The sequence below is a fragment of the Mytilus trossulus genome, chromosome 1 (assembly GCF_036588685.1).
Source record: "Mytilus trossulus isolate FHL-02 chromosome 1, PNRI_Mtr1.1.1.hap1, whole genome shotgun sequence".
NCBI classification, from domain to species: domain Eukaryota; kingdom Metazoa; phylum Mollusca; class Bivalvia; order Mytilida; family Mytilidae; genus Mytilus; species Mytilus trossulus.
The window spans coordinates 5,927,549-5,948,454 of record NC_086373.1 but is presented as its reverse complement, the minus strand read 5'-3'; the positions used below and the strand labels follow the sequence as shown (position 1 = coordinate 5,948,454).

Here is a 20,906-nt window from a genome sequence, read left to right as displayed (position 1 = left end):
GTTGAGGGTAAATTTTTCTGTTTTTTTATACTCTAGTATTATAAAAACTCAAATATTCTTATAAATGATCTCTGAAATATTACTTGTGAATCAGTTTTAAAATATCAAAATATCAAAACAAAAAAACCAGCAATTTTACAAACAGTATTCTATCTATAGATAGCCTGACAAGATAAGTAAAATGAACTGTTTGAAAAATGCAATGCTCTCTAGCTGCATATTATCAACTTTCACTTCTTTTTTGTTTGTTTGTGGTATTTATGCTTGTTATTAAATAACTTTGTCTAAATTTCTAGTGCATTCGATTTATAATGTGTGATATGGTAATTTTTCAATTTTGATACAAATTTTAATGATTTTGTCAAGTTCAATAGAAAATTAGCCATTTCAATGTTTCCATCTTGAGCCCCTGACAGTGGCACTTACAGAGCAGATCATTGCTGTAGACAGTGTGACTGGACCAATACTATCTTATCTCTAACACTTGTATTTCTATCAAAGCCAGAATCCTAGAATATTTTACCTGCAATATAAATATACATATAAATATACAAAGTTGTGAAGATGATTCATTATCTGTTTGATGGTCATTTATCTGATTGAGTGGTGAAAGATAGTTAAATACTTTCTCAGGTTAATGATCTATCAGTAATTAAGCTTGTACTGTTAAAATAGTGGTCAATTATCTAGTTGGTCAAGAAATGGATATTTTGAAATATACAAATATTTGAAAGGAGAATAATTGTCTTTTACTGATTTTTGTAAATCAGGGTGAGGCTAAGGGAATTGTGATTTCTTTTTTTTAAAAATATTATTTTAAAGTAATCTCTACTCTGTCAGATATTTATTAACTTATATATATAAACTGTTGACAGTTTATTTTTGCCAGAAAGATTATTTTGTTTTTCTATTATTTTCATTATCTAAACACAAATCATGATGTATGTCGGGTGTAATCTTAAAAATATACATCAAAAGAATAAGATCAGGTATGGTAATAAATTGACAAATTTACTTTTTCTCTCTTTACCACTGTAATTAAGTTCCACAATAAATTTGTTCTTTGGCATAGTTTTTGAAGGACAAGTTAATTTTCAGTTTTTACTTTACTTTGAAAAAAGTCTTTATTTCAATTAACTCTTGAAATGCTTAATTGACAGTTTTGAAATTAGATTGATAACAAGTTATTAACAAGCAGTAGTCATGGTATTTTTAAAGGGAGGTAAATCACTCTAGCAAATTTTAGATAATGTGTTAAGTATAAACATGGCAGTTTCTGACAGAATAGTAAATTATAATTCTGACATTGGTTATAGATTATCTTGCCATGGGTGCTATACATGATTCGTTGGTATCTATAATTTAAATTATTGCTTTGCTATAGTACATCTGTAATTTTACTCTCTGTAATGTAAATTTACTTCCAAATTCTAGTGTGCTCTACATCTGGTATTGTTCAAACTAAAAAAATAGAAAAAACTAATTTTTGTTGTTGTATGATGGCACCTGGAAACAACTCAAACATTTAATGATTTCAATTATCCAAACAGCAGCAAATTTTGACCTTTTTATAACTTCGAATATAAAAAGCACTTTATGATTAAAAGAATCTGGTCTTGTTGACCTCACCAAAAAAGTTGGGTTCAAATATAACAAATTATAAAAATATAAAGTATTGTAAAATGTGTGCCTTCCATACATGTATTGTATTGATACCATATGATTTTATTGACATTTTAACCTAAAATAAGACATTCTAACATAAAAAAAAAGACTGTATTGATCATGGTTATTTTACAGATTATATCAAATACACAGAGACACAACCAGGACCCCCCCCCAAAAAAAAAAATAGGAATGGGGATCCAAAATTCCCAAAATGTGTGCTAAAAATTCCCAAAATTATGATGCCTACCCATGTTAGAATGAGCATAGAGCATAGAGCATCACATGTAAAAATAATTTCTTGAAAACTTGTGAAATTCAGGGAAAAGACCAATGTACATTTATTATCAATTTTGGGTTATAGGACAGACATGTTAATATATCTCCTTTAATAGTTTCTCTTCATCATGATGATATTACATAAGGATTGCAAGAGACAGTCATTAAACAAAATTTACATTCTTCTCTGATGTCTATCAGGATACAAGTAAATTTCTGTGACATTTATCAACTTGTAGATAATAGGTGTATAAGATGCATTATGACTGCTGTACTGAATGGTACTTACATGGCACTTACTAAGTACTGTCTAGGGGAATAACTAATGACTCACTAATTACTCTCTACTACTCTCTACTACTCCTCAAGTTAAATTATTCACTTATTGTCTAGTATGGGTTACTTTCATGCTTTTGAATTTTTGGGATTTTTTTGTGACAGATATTATTTTTGAAAGATCAGGTATATTCAAGCTTCACAAGGGAAAAATTGTCATGAGCATGATGGCTTTGATATGTTGAAGTGGTCTCATTTGGTAATTCGAATTGCTAAATGACATTATGATTAGACTACCCATTTTCGTGTTGTTGCCCCTGAAAAAAGTGACAGGGTTTTAGAAAATGAGCTGCCATTGTGTTTCAAGTCACTACTTTAGGAATAATATACCATCATTGATTTTCCTCTGTTAACTTTTGTTTAATTGGCACTTTAAAAATTGTGCAGAATTTATCTTTCTTTCAAATAAAGAAATACTTGGAATGAGTAAAGTTTTAATCTATCCATTACTACAGTTCTAGTAATATTTTTTCTCATAATTTGTCTTTTGACAATATCTTTCATTAACTACTGTTACATACATTTGATATGTCAAAAGTATATATATACATTGTATATCTATAGTTAATTCTTTTATTTGGAACAAGGTTTATGTTCATAGTGTTAGTAATTCATCAATTATTATTTTGATAAACTTTCTCTAGAAGTGAGAAACATTGATGAATTCCCAATACTAAAGTTACTAGACAATACATGAAGTGAAGAATCTAAGAAATTCATCTTTCTGTCTGCTCGTTAAACAATAAAATAGCAGGCATATAAAATGGTTGTAATATTTATAAGTTGGTATGCTGCTGCTTGTTACAATCAATGTTTTGTTACTGAACGAAAATATTTATATTTCCTGGTCTTAATATAAATCTGAATGTAAAATAGTAGAAAGCTATACACTTGATTATTAAGAAGTTTGATTCACTTGTAGAATGGAAATGTTTTGTCATATAATAGGTACAAAAGTATATTGGAATAGTTTTTTGTGAAGAAATAAAAAAAAACATTGTTGTAAAGTTTATATTTAATGCACTTATATCAATTGAAGTAATATTGAAAGGTGCATATATTTTAATGCAAGAAGTTCATGATATATTATGGTATATAGAACCTTCTCTAATTTCATGACTTCTTTAAAAGCATGTTCATTTTAGCACAGTTGGGATTGTCAGTGTGAGGATTGTTAAACATTCTTTTGTTAAAAGGATTGAATAAGGAACATATTGGATTCATAAATGTCAATTTTGAGAATTTATAAAAAAAAAATGCTGACATCAACTTAGCTTGCTGGTTATTTTAAAATGTAGCTAAATGTATATACTATTGTAAAAATCTTTTATGCTGCCATGTTTCCCTTGAATGGTTGAGCCAAAACTTACTTGTCCATGATTATGCATTAAATTTGAAGATTGTCTTGAATTAGTTTAAACATATTTGTTTATAGTGGATTGGGAAACAAGTTTTGCAACTTATATTAATCCCTTTCCACTTTACGGGTGCGAGTGCTGCCTTGTAGCGGCATTAGCCTACTCTTTTTCGAAATCTACAAGGGTGTCTTTAACGTGCAAGAGATATGGCTCTCTCTTGACACGGTCAGCCATTTATCGTCCCCTTCCGACGGACTATCATCATTTCCTCAAGACCATACTCGCAAATGATGTCAAGGTAGAGCCGAAAATTAAGTTCCTGAAATTTTCATCCCGAACGGGAATCGAACCAGGAACCTTTGTATTAGTAGTCCGATGCACTAACCACTACACCACGGATTGTCCTGAATACCCAGGGATGCTGAAAGATGTGTTCAACACCAACAATCAATTATTCATTGTCATGAAAATTGGATTTATTGCAGTAATTGATAAAAAAAAGTGTATTATTGTCCACTGACATCAATGCTAACAAACACATTATGGTTCTCTTATTCTAATAGACTATATTTATCTTTGAGTCCTTGAAAACCAATATCCAATATACATTATGTACTTGGCATGAAGTTGTATTGTTACATTGAGTAGAAGACTTTGTGATTAAGAGGTTCACCAATACAACAGAAGTAGGAACATTTATTGTTGTCAAGAAGTTTATAGGCCAGTTCCAATACATTATTTATTTGTGTTTTATAAACCTGTATCGATCTTCCAGTAAAAACATTTTATAACCCACTTCTGTTTCTTCTCTTTTGTTCTTTAACGTCCTAATTTCAGGATGTTAGATCATATGTATGTCTTCAACTAAAAATTATTATATTCTTTGAAAAAAAAATAATCTGAAAATTAAGTTTGAGTGAGTGAGTTAACCTCTAATAATTTCTAGATTGTTCCTTGTATGTGATTCATATAGAAATGAGAAGTTAGGTTTAATTGCCAATGAGACAATTCTCCACCCGAGACTAAATCATGAATGATGACGTAGCATATAGCCTTGAACAGTGAGCAGAACCCAAAGATGTACCCCTAAGTCAGCTTTAAAAGGCCCAGAAATTACAAATGAATCATTGTGGACACATGACTTAAGGTTTCTGATTTGATTGAGCTTTTGGGGTAATAATAGAAACTATTTACAAAATATAAATGATAGACACCTAGGTTTAGTTTGATTGATACTGCAGAAGATGTAGACATGGCTGATACTAATCCTACCTTACTGTCAGAACATGTGTTATCTGATCATCTCCACTGAAGATTAAATGAGCTGAAAGGTAAATAGGCATACATCACAAACCCCTACATGACAGGGGTGACATTGACGGTAAGACGTCTGACCTAATGACTCGTACTCGTTAAGACAACTCATCTAATGAGTTGTACATCCTTAAAGAAGGTTGAATGAAACAGTTGTAATATATTGACGCTGTGTGATTACTTTAGTTTATCAAGTTTAACACAATAGTTGGCCTTTTTTTTTCATCAACAGTAATTGGAATAATTGGATTATACAACAGATATTTTTTATTAGTTCTAAGATTCAAAGATGAATGGTTTATAGTGTTCTATGTTTTTGTACTTTTTGTAAGTAAACTGGAGTTATAACATTATTGTTTAACTTTTATTACCCGTAGCTCTTGACATGGATGATAGTATAAGGATATGTATCAAGGGAGACAATTCTGCAAGGTGATGATACATATACATGTCGCATATAACAAGTAGTAGATCCCAGGTCACTTTATCTAAGGTCAAGGTCATGGTCACATATACTTAGCAAAAGATCCCTTTGGATTTTGAATGCCGCTGCCAAAGGTCATTTTCATACTAAAAACCGACTAATTTCATATGGGATGGCAACTTTACTTTATCAAAAGGTCACATAAAATGAAAAGTTCCATATTGATATTGAGATCATCTATCAAAGGTGAAGGTCAAAGCTTCTAAATAAGACTGAAATTTCTGTAAAGTCATTTCTAGATTTATGTGAAGTATAATGTATATGAGTTTGCAACCATTACTTGTATATATGGTCTCATATAATAAGAAGATTATTATTGATCACAAAGTCTTTTTTTTTTATTCGACAACAATATTATTGCACAATGCACATATACTGTTAACATATTTCTTCACAGGTACAGCTATTTCTATGATCACAAAGTCACTATGTCAAAGGTTAAGGTCATAGTTAATTAAAAAAAAGATTTTTGAACTATGTGACACACTATGTTGATGGCCAAAATCATGAATGAAAACAACCATATCTTAAAGTAATAACAAAAGCAAGATAATTTGTAATTTTACATAAACCAAAATGACTTTTTAGGCTCCTTGTTATAACCTAGAGTAGTAAGATTAACTCTCAGATTGACAGAAGGCAAACAAGCAAATAATGCTGAGAAAGCAATGTCCTAGAAATAATGAACATAGCTGACATTTACAGGAAAATGTCCTCCAGTTATGAAGAAAAATCACTTAATTTCCTGTAGATGTTAGATAGATCCAAAGATTATATTGGTAATGAATTGGAAACTGTAATAGTGTAGGATAATCAGGCATTATATTGATAAACAATGTTATTGTGAGGGTCTTTGGGGAAAGGGATAGAAGAACATCAATTCTAAATATTATTTTTTATTGGACATTTTATCCCATATTCTAATCCATTACTGGACCAAACAGTTTTAATGAACTTATTTAACAGATGGCAGTGGCCAATCCAAAAGTAGGAACCCGCTCCAGTCATGTTTCAGCGATTCCCTGTATAATCAACCAAATGTTTCACACAAAAGAGGGGGCTCACAGAGGCGGATTTAGGGGGGCAGGGGGCCTGCCCCCCCCCCTTTTTAAGAAAAATTTTGTTGCTTATATAGGGAATCACTGAAGCGTGACTGGAGTGGGTCCCCTCTTAGGTCAGTCAGTGGCCCTCCACTTGTGAAAATTTCTGGATCCGCCACTGGCTCAGGTCCCTTGTTCCCCGCCTCCTTCTTAATCCCCCTCTGGATGATATGCAGAAGACTGTCTTTTCTTTTAAATAGATTGATTTACTGATCCAAATGAATCTGAATGGGGTTGGTTATATAGATTTATATGTCAGTCCTAACTCAAATATTTCATATCAGATTCATACCTGAAGTAGGTAGACAAAAACTAAGCAAGCAGGTTACTATGAATAATTCCTATTCTTATGTGTAGGTGTGGGATACATGCACTTGCTCACCAAAGGTTCTTTAAATTGTTAGTTTATTCTTGTAAACTTAGCGACTGCATTAAGTATGCACAAAATTGGTGAAACTGAAATACAAGGAAAGTAGTTGTATTTCTATTATTGGTTTGCTTTCTTCTATTTGACCTCGATTGCACCACTATACAAATTCAACTCATCAATGATGACACTTGCTTGATGCTATCAGACTGACTTTGGGCAAGTAATGAAATTTTGTCATGTCTGATCTTTCTTTAGAATATGTACAGAGGTTAACATGAATTGCCAAATAATCAAGTGCACCCAATCCCTCTGATGTTTAGCTTGGTACAAATTATAGTGGACTTGTTTCGTTCTAGAAGTGCAAATTATATAATTCATACCTGTCAACCTCTGAAAATGAAAAGTCAGGTCATGACCTGCATTGAGAAAAAAAATCTCAGGTCATAACGCGTACGACATTTTGCGGGCTCAATTGAAGAACAAAAATATGTTTACATATAATTTATATAGTCAATATGTATATGAAACAGTAAGAACATGTATACAAGTTTATTTCAGACTATTGTTATATTCCATAGTAGCAGACTTGGCATTCTTTAAAAGAACTGCACTTGGTTTCAGTTCATAGCAATGCAAATGTGTATTCATTTTACAAGAAAGAAGAGCACACAGTGTATCCTTATTAAGATCAGCCCTTAACTCTGTAGCTATTTTCTTTACTAAAGAAAATGCCCTCTCACTGTCTGCATTGCTGTTTGGCAAAACCAGTAATGTTTTAGCAAGTTTTGACAAAACAAAAAATCTTGGCTTGTTAAGAAAAATGTCATGCAACTTGGACATTTCTCCCCAAAATGTACCAATGTCAGTTACAGGGGAAGTGCAAAGTGGAAGTTCATCTAATGGGGTCAACTGATAGTCACTGAACTCATCTTGTAGCTTGTTGAAAATATCGTTACGTAGCTCAGGTAAACAGTCCTACATTTTGATTTTTGGTTACATTGAAAAAGACCGATAAAACCGAAGGTCGTATTACTTCTAAATACCGGAAACAATTCCGGTCAGAAATCCGGGTGAAACGGGTTATGTTAGAAATTCCCGGGACCCGCCGGGTAAAGAAAAACTCCCGGGTGAGAGGTGAAAATAACGGGTGTCACCCGCAAAAAACGGGTGAGTTGACAGGTATGATAATTTTATAATTAATTTTTTTAATTGATCAAGAAAATTTCATTTCATCTTACTTGCAGATATTTACAATATGTGTGTACATAGTATGAAATAACAAAAAACTAATCAAGCTAATAAATACCAACATGGCTTCAATTACCACGGAGATATTTATGTACATAGTAACTTATGTTTCTGTTTGATTGAGGATTAAATGGAAGTGAAATGTTTTGTGGCAGCTTTTACAGCCTAGGAGATGCTTTATGTTGACTTTCCATAACTTAAATTTGTTTGTAATTAACAATGCTGCTAATGCAAATTGAATAAACATTCTTTGCCAAGTGCAGATATGTCTCAAAGTTTACAGTTAAGTCCTCATTTGTAATGCAATAATACTTATTTTTAAATTGATCACACTGTACACATTAAAAGTACTGGTGCCTGTTTTTTTTTACCTTTAATTATAAATCAATACAATTTTTTTACCCACTTCATTTTAAGTGTTTAAAAAGCCTAATTTTATCTTTTCATAAAATTGTGAATGGAAATGGGGAATATGTCAAGGAGACAACAATATGACCAAAGAGCAGAAAACAGCAGACGGCAACCAATTGGTCTTCAATGCATAAAAAATCTAATCAGAAAATAGGATTTTACAATTTTAGCATTTCTTTGCTTTAATCCTAGAGACTTTTCCTTTTCTTATATGAAAAATAATATTGAAAATAATGATTTAAATATAAATGTTTCCTTGGGTGTTCTTTTGTTTTTTAAGATACTACATGTTCGTTTGAAAATTTTGTTGTTTTGTAATTAAAATTACATTGACTTTTTGTGTGAAGCTGGTAAAATTGAAGATTGTATAGTATATTATGATGTTTTGAAGGATAGAGTAATTAAAGGCTGATCATGGGTTCTCTCTGATTCTTTTTCATTCACAATTTTAGCTTGACATCCATACCATTGTGTTGCTCTTTTTGACTTTCTGTGTTTTAACGCCACTTTGAAGCACCACTTTTGGGCTATTACTAGTTTTTATTGGTGGATCTAAGGGAGCCAGAGTGCCCAGAGAAAAACACCGACCTTCATTAGGAAATACTTCTCGTCTTTGTTTACTATATATTTCTGGGTTGCTGTCTTATTCCAGTACTTCCTATTTGATATAATCAGCAGATGGTATTTTAATCCTATCCTCTTGGTAGTTATTTTTTGAAATCTTGTGAAATAAAAGGTTGTGTGATGTATAATAATGGCCTGTGAAGAATAGAAGGCAAACATTTCACTGAACTATTTCTCTTGTAGCATGGTGAATAATGTCTTTGATAATAAAATATTGATAGGGTTTTGAGTTTTTAATGTTTTTTTACAAGGACTTTTAATAAAAAGAACAAAACCTTCTAAAAGCATAAAACCAATATTTGATGTTTGGTTAGGCATGAAAATGATTTCAAAGATAAAATTTCCTGATATGGAACTATTTAAACAATAATTGTATGATTCCCAATAGCAGAATAATTGATCAGAAAATTAGTTATAGAAGTTTGTATTGATATTTTACCCTGTTCATATAACATTATGCATAAATGAAGCCGAAGAGAGAAATCTTACTTATTGATTCAATTATCACTGATGATAGAAATCAGTCATTGTAAAAAAAAGTCTTCCACCTTAGGCTGCCAATGGGGCATTATTGATTTCGGATCAAAACTCATGTAGAAATAAATAAGTTGAATTTTCTCTGGTACCATTAGAGATTCATAATTATTTTCCCTTGATTTAAGTTCACAGAGTTTATAAATTTGGAAGATAATATTAAAATGGCATCAGAGTATTTTGTATTATTATGAAACTATCTCTTTATGGTAGCTTAAGGTTATAATTGTATGTTTATAAATAATTTTTGAATGATTGATAGTTTTACCAGAGGTTACACAATGTATAGCATAAATAACTTTGATTGATTTGTGGCATGTGGAGTCCAGGATTAATAGAATTTATTAAGTTTACTTCATTTGAACTCTGATTGAAATTTGTTTCATTGGCAATCATGCCAAATCTCCTGATTTTTATATTGTGACCTATTCAAGCTTAGGTATTGTCATTATACAAATGCATGTGAATTAATTTGAGTTATATTGCATGAACTCGCTCAGATTCAAATGATTCTGTGTTTACAGAAACCTTTACTCAGATATTATCATTTGTGGGACATTTGACTTAACATTTTTATTCATTTTCAAAAGACCTACTGTGTATAGAAACAACCATCTACCTGAATGAATTTAACCGATTTATTCAGTGACTTGCACAAATTTGCTGTGGTAAAATATAATCAAAATTTAATATGCTTTTTGACATAAAAAAGCATATGAAAGTTATAGAAAAATCTGCTTATATTCATAAACTTGCTTACAAATGGCTTTTCTTTAAATCTTCTGATGTAGTTCCATGGCTTCTGCAGGACATGATTGTTGTTACCTATTTAGTCTAAAGCAGACTTATAAATAATAAGTGCAAACCATGGAAACTAGGTCAATGTCACTTTGTCACACCTTCTTTGTACAGGTAAGCCTGAATCATGGCTATTAACACTATTGATGTATGAATAATAATCTGTTTATGTCTTCTTTACCAGAAACTTGAAGGGTCAAGTTCAAAAGAAGGGCCTCAGTGGCCAAGTGGTCTATGGAGTTCTACTACTATATTCACTAGCCAGTTAACACTGAGGTTATGAGTTCAAACCAAGCTTGTGAGAGTGCACTCGACTCCAATCTTAATTGACAAAGATAGTCATTTGTCCTATCAAAAGTCAGTGATTTTCTCTGGGGAACATTGGCTTCCCACATCAATAAAAAAACTGGCCACCACCAAATAGCCCAAAAGGGGCTCTTGAAAGTCTCCCTAAAATATTAACAATAAATCAATCAAGTTCTAAAGCTTATATGCAAATATTAATATACAGAAAACATAAGCTCTATGTTTGAAGCAACACAAAGCATACCAATCGCATAAGAACTACATTGTCAAAACAAAGCATGAAATAATTATAAGCATAGATATACATTACTGTATAAATTACATTGAAATGGTAATTGAGTTATTATGACTATAAACACAGACATATTTAAAGTACAGTAAGCTATTCTTACTAACATTGCATTAAGCCGTTTAAAAGATATTATCACTGTCACAGTTATAGAACATTAAACAGAAAAAAGCTTTAAAGCATTAAAACTTTAATTGGCATAGAAATTCAGTCTGATTTTTAATCTTTTATTCCTTAATGTCTGATGAGGAAATAAGCTGGTCCACTTCAGAAATAGTTTCAGAAAACTTTGTTGATTAATCAACATATAAAAATGGGCATAGATTTATATGATTACTGTAAATTCAGAAATTATTGCGAATAATGCGACTGAGTTGTAAACGCAATAATAAAAACTCGCATTTTGTAATATTTTAACTGAATTAAGCATGACTTTTCTAAAAATCGTAAAAATTAAAATCGCATTCAAGTGTAAAATGCACGCAATAATTTCTGAATTTACAGTATATTTGCTATTAAAATCTTTCTTTTCTGTCAGACTGCTTCTCTATTTTTATATATACTTGTCCAGTATCTCAGAGTTCTAGATAAGTCCTGGTCTGAAGCTTTTGACCATATGGCATCAAAATTTTGCAAAGACTGACACAATCTTGGTATTTCTTAATAGAAATATTAGTGAGGACCAAATATCTTGTTCTTTATGGCCGCCTGTGGGAAAATAAGATTTTGAGAACTAGGCATCTTCATTATACAATTCTGGTGTAAACTTTTTCATTTTTTTACACTGCACAGGGATCTAGTAAAGTATAGACAAAAAACGATAAGTTTCGTGTCTTTGTACATGCATTTGTATTGATTCACAGGGAAGTAGCTTTGTAAGTGCATGCCATGATCAATTATACTTATTCCAACATGCTGGTTTAAATTTAACATGGGGTATATGTCAAATGTAATTTACATGTAACTTATTGAATTATTGGATTCATATCGTTGGTTATACTTTTTTGAAGTGTTGGTATAGGTCATCATCATGTTCCAATTAGCAACAATTAACATTGACCAACTGTAAATCGATGCCACTAATCGGCTTATAAAAAATCATTACGTCGGACTAGCCTCCCTTATGGAAGTCAAATTGATTCCGTTATCAAACACACAGTCAATATTCATATGGGGTTATAAATTGCATTTGGTTTTTCGCTAAAAGAGATGTTTACGAATGATTTAACACGAAAGATTTTCCCAGAAATCAATAGTTTTGTTAGGTTTGTATAATATTTCTCGTCACTGAATTTACGGCTTACGGTATCTATAATTCATGTTGTGTTGTGATCAGATGATCAATCAAAGAAGATCCTGTTTCTCTTTATATTTATTTGATTGTAAAACACTGAAACTTACATATGATAAAGTATTACTTCATGATCAGTTATAATGTCGTTGGGGTCTTTATATTGATAATATTGGTACATTTCATTTACTGGATAATAGTTCACATCATCTTTAACATTATTTTAACCTTTACCAACACTAAATGTCCATTATGGACCCTCATTTTGTTTTCTTTTTGCATGCATCAATATTGTATAACAAAATTATCAGAATTTTTGCATAACAACTCAATTATAGGGGTCAATGTTTTGCTCTGCACTACATCATCACATGTTTTCCAATCTTAGGGCTTACCATTTTTAAAAGTTGTTGTTTCTGAAATTGTTCTGATTGTGCAGTATATATCATTGTGATTTTTTGAACATCAGTTGACGTACTGTTACTTTATTTATGCAGTAGTATATAATGATACAATGGGACTTCCTCTTCTAGACAGATATGGCACAATTGATTTTAGAAACACATTTTAGTCCCCTTAAAATGCAAAATAATATGCTTACCCATTGGTGGCCTTCAGCTGTTATCAGTGCTCTATGGTTGGGTTGTTGTCGCTTTGACACATTCCCCATTTCCTTTCTCAATTTTATTTTTACTAGGACAATATTTACATAAACTGTTATTTGGATATTTTTATACTGTATTTTATGGAATAGAATCAAAGGACTTTTTAACTTGATATTATGTAGTAAAATAATTGAGTTTTCCAAGTAAAAAAAGTAACAAGTTGATTGGATGATATGAAACACAAAAAATGTCCAATTAACCCGAACCAGGAAGAAAATTGATAGAAGAGTTAATTAATGTTTTTGATCAGTCAATATTTGATAAAGTTATTTAGGTCAGTTTAAACAGATGACTTCTGAAAACAAATGCCATCTCCTTATTTTTCATAAAAATAGAAATTCAAAGACTTATAAGGGTATTTTTCAATGTAACAATATAAAACACACCACTAACAACATAATCTGTAGTCTCTCTCTTGGTAATATGAGACTTTAGAAGCAGATGAGTCATGACAAATGTACTTTTAGTTTCTATTGTCTAAAACACTGTAAATAGCATTCAGAACTCCAGCTTCATATGCCCTTATAGTGATTAAAATTTAATGAAACATGATGAAAGGTTTTCATATACTTTGTTCAATAGATATTGTTAGTTTATATTGTTCATTTAAATATTAAAAGTAGCAGTTATTGACCTTATAGTAATGAATTCATGCATTAAACTTGCTTAGAATAATTGATGAAGAGTATTAAAGTGTTAATTTAACTTGAATAAAGAAGAGATGGCTGATATTTCATACTGAAATTCACAAGAGACAAGTCTTCAAATATAAAACCTCATCCATTCTAAAGAATTAAATACAGCTGTCAGGGATTTTCATTTCAATGTTCAATTGATTGCTAAACAGAACTTTATTTTTTATTTAAGAGAAGAAGTTGAAATAAAAAATTGTCTTAATTTCAAGTTAATAATTTAAACACCAACTTGTATGTTGAGCTTGTTTGCTTGTGTTTTTACTATCAGTACAGAAACTCAGCAGCTGTAGCAAGATGACCTATGTTCTTGTAAAATATGTGAGGTTATTACATGAATAATGAGTTTCAAAATGAATCCTTTTTGGACAAGAAATTGTCAGTTTATTTGGTATAAAGATCAAGAAAAAGAACTTTCAAAAATTTTATCTAAAAAAAAAACTGCTGATGTTCTCCATGGAGAAATTAATTGTTATTTTGACTGCCTGCTGACAATCCATGTTTTGAAGACTATAAAGATAATATTTATAGGTATCCTGATATTTATGATAATCTGATTTCTGAGGATATTTACTGAACATAGCTTAATCTTTTGGTCAATCTAACATGTTGGCAACAAATTCCTATACTTGTTCTATCCTTCTTTGCAACAGGAAGCTGCTTAACTTATTCTTGATGTTTTGTAAGTAAAGAATACGAACTTATTTAAGCTGATAGTTTTTCACCTCTTTTGCCTTTTATGACATGGCTGACTTCTTTATAATTTTCTAACTGTTTTGTTGATGTCCTCTTATATGAAGTGGATATCCAAGTTAAGACACGTTTTAAATGAACTATATTTGAAGGCCGTACTTTAACCTATAATGGTTTAATTTTTAAATTGTTATTTGGATGGAGAGTTGTCTCATTGGCACTCACACCACATCTTCCTATATCTATATATTTGCAATATTTTTGTCCTATAAAAAAAGTTGCAAAAATATGTGTTAAGGTGGCTCGTGGGTACAAAAATTTTAGCAAAAAATTAAACCTTTATTTTTTCATTACAAATTTCATTTTTTACACTATAAGTTGTTAGTTTATGATATGGTACAAAAAACAACCCAAAACAAATATTTGGTTTGGCCCCAGATGACTTTAAAAATTAAAAAAGGTCCAAATTATCTCCCTTTGGTGCAAAAATGCCATTTGTTGGCCTTAAAGGAGCACTAGCTACGATATATATAAAAAAATAAAGTATATTTTTTTTAGATTAATCATTAATTAAATTGGAATGATGAAATAATAATTTGCTTTTAGCAATCAATTTGCTTTAATTTTGTTGAAATAAGCGATTATACATAATTTTTGACTGATTCACTTGCAAGTGAAAACGTCATCATCATTCTAACCGGTATTCATGTGAACTTAACTTAACCCCCTAGCTAGAGACTGACAACGCATGCATTGTACGTGAACTGGTTATTTAAAGAAAAAAATGTCAACAATGAAAGTGAAACTACGGTAAATCATTTGATTACTAATTTGATCCACATAAATCATTTCTTATACGGTTAAAAACAATGAGTAACTTATATTTTTAATCTATAAATTCAAATCAAACAGACCTATAAAAATCCAATTGCACGTGCTGGTTAACCTATTCATATCTTTATTTGTGTTTACATCGCTTATATGGTCATCTGAGGTCAAATTGATAGTTAATTAGATGGCGTCTGGATTTAAATACACACGAAACGAACCTACATATCATCTACCCCATGCTCTGTAAACTGTTTATTTTAAACGTTTGATAGATTGGATAAATGTTTTACATTGTTATTAATCAAATATGAGAATTTGAGTCAAATTGGTGACCATGAATTTGACAGCTAGTGCCCCTTTAAATTTGAAATATCTTTTTTAACTCATCGGTGAACTATATTTTTTATTATTGTTTTCAAATAAGCTGTACATAAACTAAATAATTGTAAAATTTAAGCAATTTCTTATATTAGGTTATTTTTTTATTTCGATATTTCCTCTTTTTCTCCTATTAGTTTAACAGAAAAAAAAGGACATTAACAAAAATGTATGCTTCTTCCAGAGGCAGATTTTAGCTTAAATGAACGGTGACCCAATTTTTTTATTTCATTTTTCTTTTAAGTATATGATAAAGTTCATTTATGAAAAAATATAGCTAAATCCTATATTAGAAAAAAAAAATCATTTATACCCAGGAGCCCCCTTAACAGTATTGTTTATGCCATAATTGAGCAACCAATGATGTATTTACACTTTTGGGTATTTAGCTGAATTTGCTAATATTAACATTAAATTTGTCTCCCAAACCTTCGAGTGTCCATGCAAAAATCACTTTTTTATTATGACTTTAGATGTTTTAAATTGTGATGCAACATTTTACACAACCTTGTTTGACTTTTAGTAATGGCGGACACTTGAAATACAAGTGTAAATATGTCTATTTCAGTAAGAAGCATTGAGAGCATTGTCTTCATTTCTTGCACCCCCCCTTTTACTGTCAGAAAGAAATGTCTAAGACTTGTGAATTACTTGTTTCTTTATAAGACTCGATTTTGAAGCCATTGTTTACATTAGAAGTTCGATCTAGAGAGCCAGTGGTTACGGCAGTTTTATATCTCATGTACATTGATTTTCTTCTGCTGCTATTGAAGGACTTGTGTTTCATGGTATATATCGACTCAGGCTAAAAAATGTAAGATCTTAGCTTGTTTTGTATTCATAAGAGATTTAATATGGACAATCAAATTGTGATAGTTCAGACAATATCTGATAGGGGATTGTTATTGATAATTAACTGACTAAAAAAGATAAAGTCAGATACTTTTCACATATTATGTCTAATGCAATGAAATATATTAAGCGATGAATAAGTATTACTATTTTCTTCAGGTGTCTGCAGATGGCTTAACAACTTGACATGCAGCGTAGATCATGACTTACAGTGGAGTCAGAGATTGGGGGAGAACTAATGCCAGATAACTTAAAGTGGAGTCAGAGATTGGTGGAGAACTAATGCCAGATAACTATTTACATTCCACAAGATTTACAAATATTATTTACAACATAAAAGTTTAACAGTCACAAACATTTAATGATTTGATTAAAATAAAAGGTAAGTGAACAAAAATTATGTAAATTTGACATTTTGATATAGGATTAACATGCCACATTTTAATACTTAATATTTCTATCCCTATGACATAGCTTTTGAAAATTTTATTTAAGTATGAAAAAAAGATGTGGTATGCTTGCCAAAGAGACCAAATAACACAGAAAGTAACAGCTATAGGTCACTGTATGGTCTTCAACAATGAGCAAAGCCCATATGGCATAGTTGCTATAAAAGGCCCTGAAACAACAAATGTAAAACAATTCAAACAAGATAACTTATGGCCTAATTAATGTACAAAAGAATGAATGAAAACAAATATGTAACACAGCAACAAAAACCCTTTTTTTTTTACATTAGTTCATCAGTCAGTATTTCTCAAAGAATAAATGGTTTTCAATTATCATTTTAATGTCACCACTGTTACCACTTTTATTCCCCTTTAAAAGTGTCCTGTACCAAGTCAGGAAGATGGCCATTGCATACCTGTCAACCTCTGAAAATGAAAAGTCAGGTCATGACCTGCATTGAGAAAAAAAATCTCAGGTCATAACGCGTACGACATTTTGCGGGCTCAATTGAAGAACAAAAATATGTTTACATATAATTTATATAGTCAATATGTATATGAAACAGTTAGAACATGTATACAAGTTTATTTCAGACTATTGTTATATTCCATAGTAGCAGACAGTTAGAACATGTATACAAGTTTATTTCAGACTATTGTTATATTCTATAGTAGCAGACTTGGCATTCTTTAAAAGAACTGCACTTGGTTTCAGTTCATAGCAATGCAAATGTGTATTCATTTTACAAGAAAGAAGAGCATACAGTGTATCCTTATTAAGATCAGCCCTAAACTCTGTAGCTATTTTCTTTACTAAAGAAAATGCCCTCTCACTGTCTGCATTGCTGTTTGTCAAAACCAGTAATGTTTTAGCAAGTTTTGACAAAACAAAAAATCTTGGCTTTCTTTCGGACATAATTTTGAAATGACAAACTATTTTTTAATTTAATTAACTGAATAATACTCACTAAAAAACTAATCTTACCTTGAAAATATCGTTACGTAGCTCAGGTAAACAGTCCTACATTTTGACTTTTGGTTACATTGAAAAAGACGGATAAAACCGAATGGTCGTATTACTTCTAAATACCGGAAACAATTCCGGTCAGAAATGCGGGTGAAACGGGTAATGTTAGAAATTCCCGGGACCCACCGGGTAAAGAAAAACTCCCGGGTGAGAGGTGAAAATAACAGGTGTCACCCGCAAAAAACGGGTGAGTTGACAGGTATGCCATTGTTATATTATTGTTCGTTTATGTGTGTGTTGCATTTTAACGTTGAGTCGTTTGTGTTTTCTCTTATTTTTGAGATATTGAGATAAGACGTGGCACGGTACTTGTCTATCCCAAATTCATGTATTTGGTTTTCATGTTATATTTGTTATACTTGTGGTGTTTTGTCTGATGCTTGGTCCGTTTCTGTGTGTGTTACGTTTCGGTGTTATGTCGTTGTTCTCCTCTTATATTCAATGCGTTTCCCTTGGTTTTAGTTTGATACCCCGATTTTGTTTTTTGTCCATGGATTTATGAGTTTTAAACAGCGGTATACTACTGTTGCCTTTATTTACAAATGTGACTTGCATTGTATATCCTTTGCACATATATAGAAATGGCTGAGCATTTATATGAATATAAATTAACCCAGGCAATGGTTTTATAATTATATCTTTTGGGCAATACAGTTATTGAAATAAATCCTTATAAGTAAAATTTATGCTATTACTAACCATAAATCAGATATGCTAATGACATTCATGTCTTAAACTTTCACAATATATGGAAATATTCAGGTCACTACAACAAAAATTTGTAAGGGTTCCGCGGAACCCAGTGTCTCGCCTACTTTTGCTGTAACTCTCAGGCTCAACAAAAATGAGGAAAACAATCAGTAAAAATATTCCTCTTGATACTATCTTTTGATTGTAAGAAGCCTCTGTCCAAGTTTGGTAAAATTTTCGGGATAGTTTATGAATTGAATAAATGTTTTAAAAACTGCAGACTGTATGTAATGTTAACTGGAAGATAAACTAAGTCCATTTATAAGTAAAATACAGATACACAGGTACCAAATATTAACAAAATTTTCTTTCCATATACTAGCTTTAGATCATAAATAAGCTTCTGTCCATGTTTGGTACAAATTTAAAATAGTATAAGAAAGTTATTAAATTCAAAAAAAATTTAACCACAAAGTGAATGTGTTGTTTCCTGGCAGAAAACCTATGTCCATTTAAAAGTATAATACGGAAAAAATGGATTTATTTTTTTACAAAATTTACTTCTGGATACTATCTTATGATCATAAACAAACTTCTGTCCAAGTTTGGTACAAACACAGGATAGTTAAAGAAAGTTATTAAAATTTTAAAAACTTGTTACAGAGTGGATGTAATGTTTCCCTGCAGAAAAACTAAGTCCATTTATAAGTAAAAAACAGAAAAAATGGAATATTATTTTTGCAAACTTTACTTCTGGATACTATCTTATGATCATAAACAAGCTTCCACGTTTGGTAGAAATCCAGTATAGTTTAAGAAAGATATTCAAATTTTAAAAACTTTAACCACAGAGTGAATATTTGTGGACGCCGCCGACGATGGAATGTAGGATCGCTTAGTCTCGCTTTTTCGACAATATCCGAAGGCTCGCCAAAAATCACTATAGCAAAACTTCTAAAGGAAACTTAGACACTGAACAAGTATTACTAAACAGAACACCTCAAAAACTAACACCAAAAGTCAAGCATTACTAAACAGGACACCAAAATCCAAACATTTTATAAATATGATGCCAAAATCCAAGCATTATCTCAACACAACACAAAATTCCAAGCATTGTCTTTAGAGAACACCAAAATCCAAGCATAACCTCAACAGAACACTAAATTCCAAGCATTGTCTTTAGAGAACACCAAAATTCAAGCATAACCTCAACAGAACACTAAAATGCAAACATTGTGGATTGCTTAAATACAACACCAACAAAAGATGAATCATTATGTACATGCAAATATAACACAAATGTCAATAGCCAAACATTACCTAGATATAACACTCGCAACATTTCATGAACATAACACCAATATCCAAGCATCATCTCAAAAGAACACCAAAATCCAAGCATTGTCTCAACAAAACTCCAAAACCCAAGTAATATTTCAAAAGGAAAACTAAATCCAACATTATCTCAATAAAAAACTTAAATCCAAGCACTATCTCAATAGAAACCAAAAGCCAAGCATTGTGGATTGCCTAAATAAAACACCATAGGTGGATCATTATGTGCATGTAAACATAGCGCAAATGTCAATAGCCAAACATTACCTAGATATAACACAAAAGGATTACCTAAACAGAACACCTAGGCCTTAATCCAAGCACTGCTTCAACAAAACATAAAAAACCCATACATTACCTTAAGCCAAGCATTACCTACATATAGCACCAAAGGCTAAAGCAATACCTAAACACCATAAAGTAAAGTTTGATCCCTATAGAGTTCCTCCTCATCTTAATAGACAAAAAATCCCTATTCTATGATTTTTTTATTTAAATCAGATTTATAAATTGTTTTTTACCTCACTTGATGATAAATAATGAAATTGAAAGTACAAAATGGGATTTAATTAAATTTTATCAATGACTTCATGTTTTTCCACTATGGTGCTTTATCTTGCTGAGGCTGTTTGGAATTAAAATGAAATTTGTTGCAGAATTGATTCCCAAGTTGCACTTTATAATTAAATTTGCAATCAGTTTTCAAATTTAGGTTATGAGGTTGCTTTTAAGTAATTAGATTTAAAACTTGTCTGTTTAGATTTCAAATGATGTACGTATTTCACTGATATTTATGTAGATATTTCATCTGATTAGTTAGTACTATTGGAAACACAACAATCTAATTGTACACATGGTATGATTAGTTAGTACTATTGGAAACA

The 20,906-nt window shown here is 31.0% G+C and overlaps 1 protein-coding gene across 1 annotated transcript in view; it reads left to right on the top strand.

Moving 5' to 3' along the window:
* LOC134713272 (tyrosine-protein phosphatase Lar-like) overlaps nucleotides 1-20,906 on the top strand; it is a 168,047-nt gene that overhangs the window by 19,050 nt on the left and 128,091 nt on the right. Inside the window, exon 4 of the mRNA XM_063574929.1 lies at nucleotides 16,678-16,900. The gene's annotated coding sequence lies outside the window, so the exon portion shown is untranslated. The remainder of the gene's footprint in view (nucleotides 1-16,677; nucleotides 16,901-20,906) is intronic.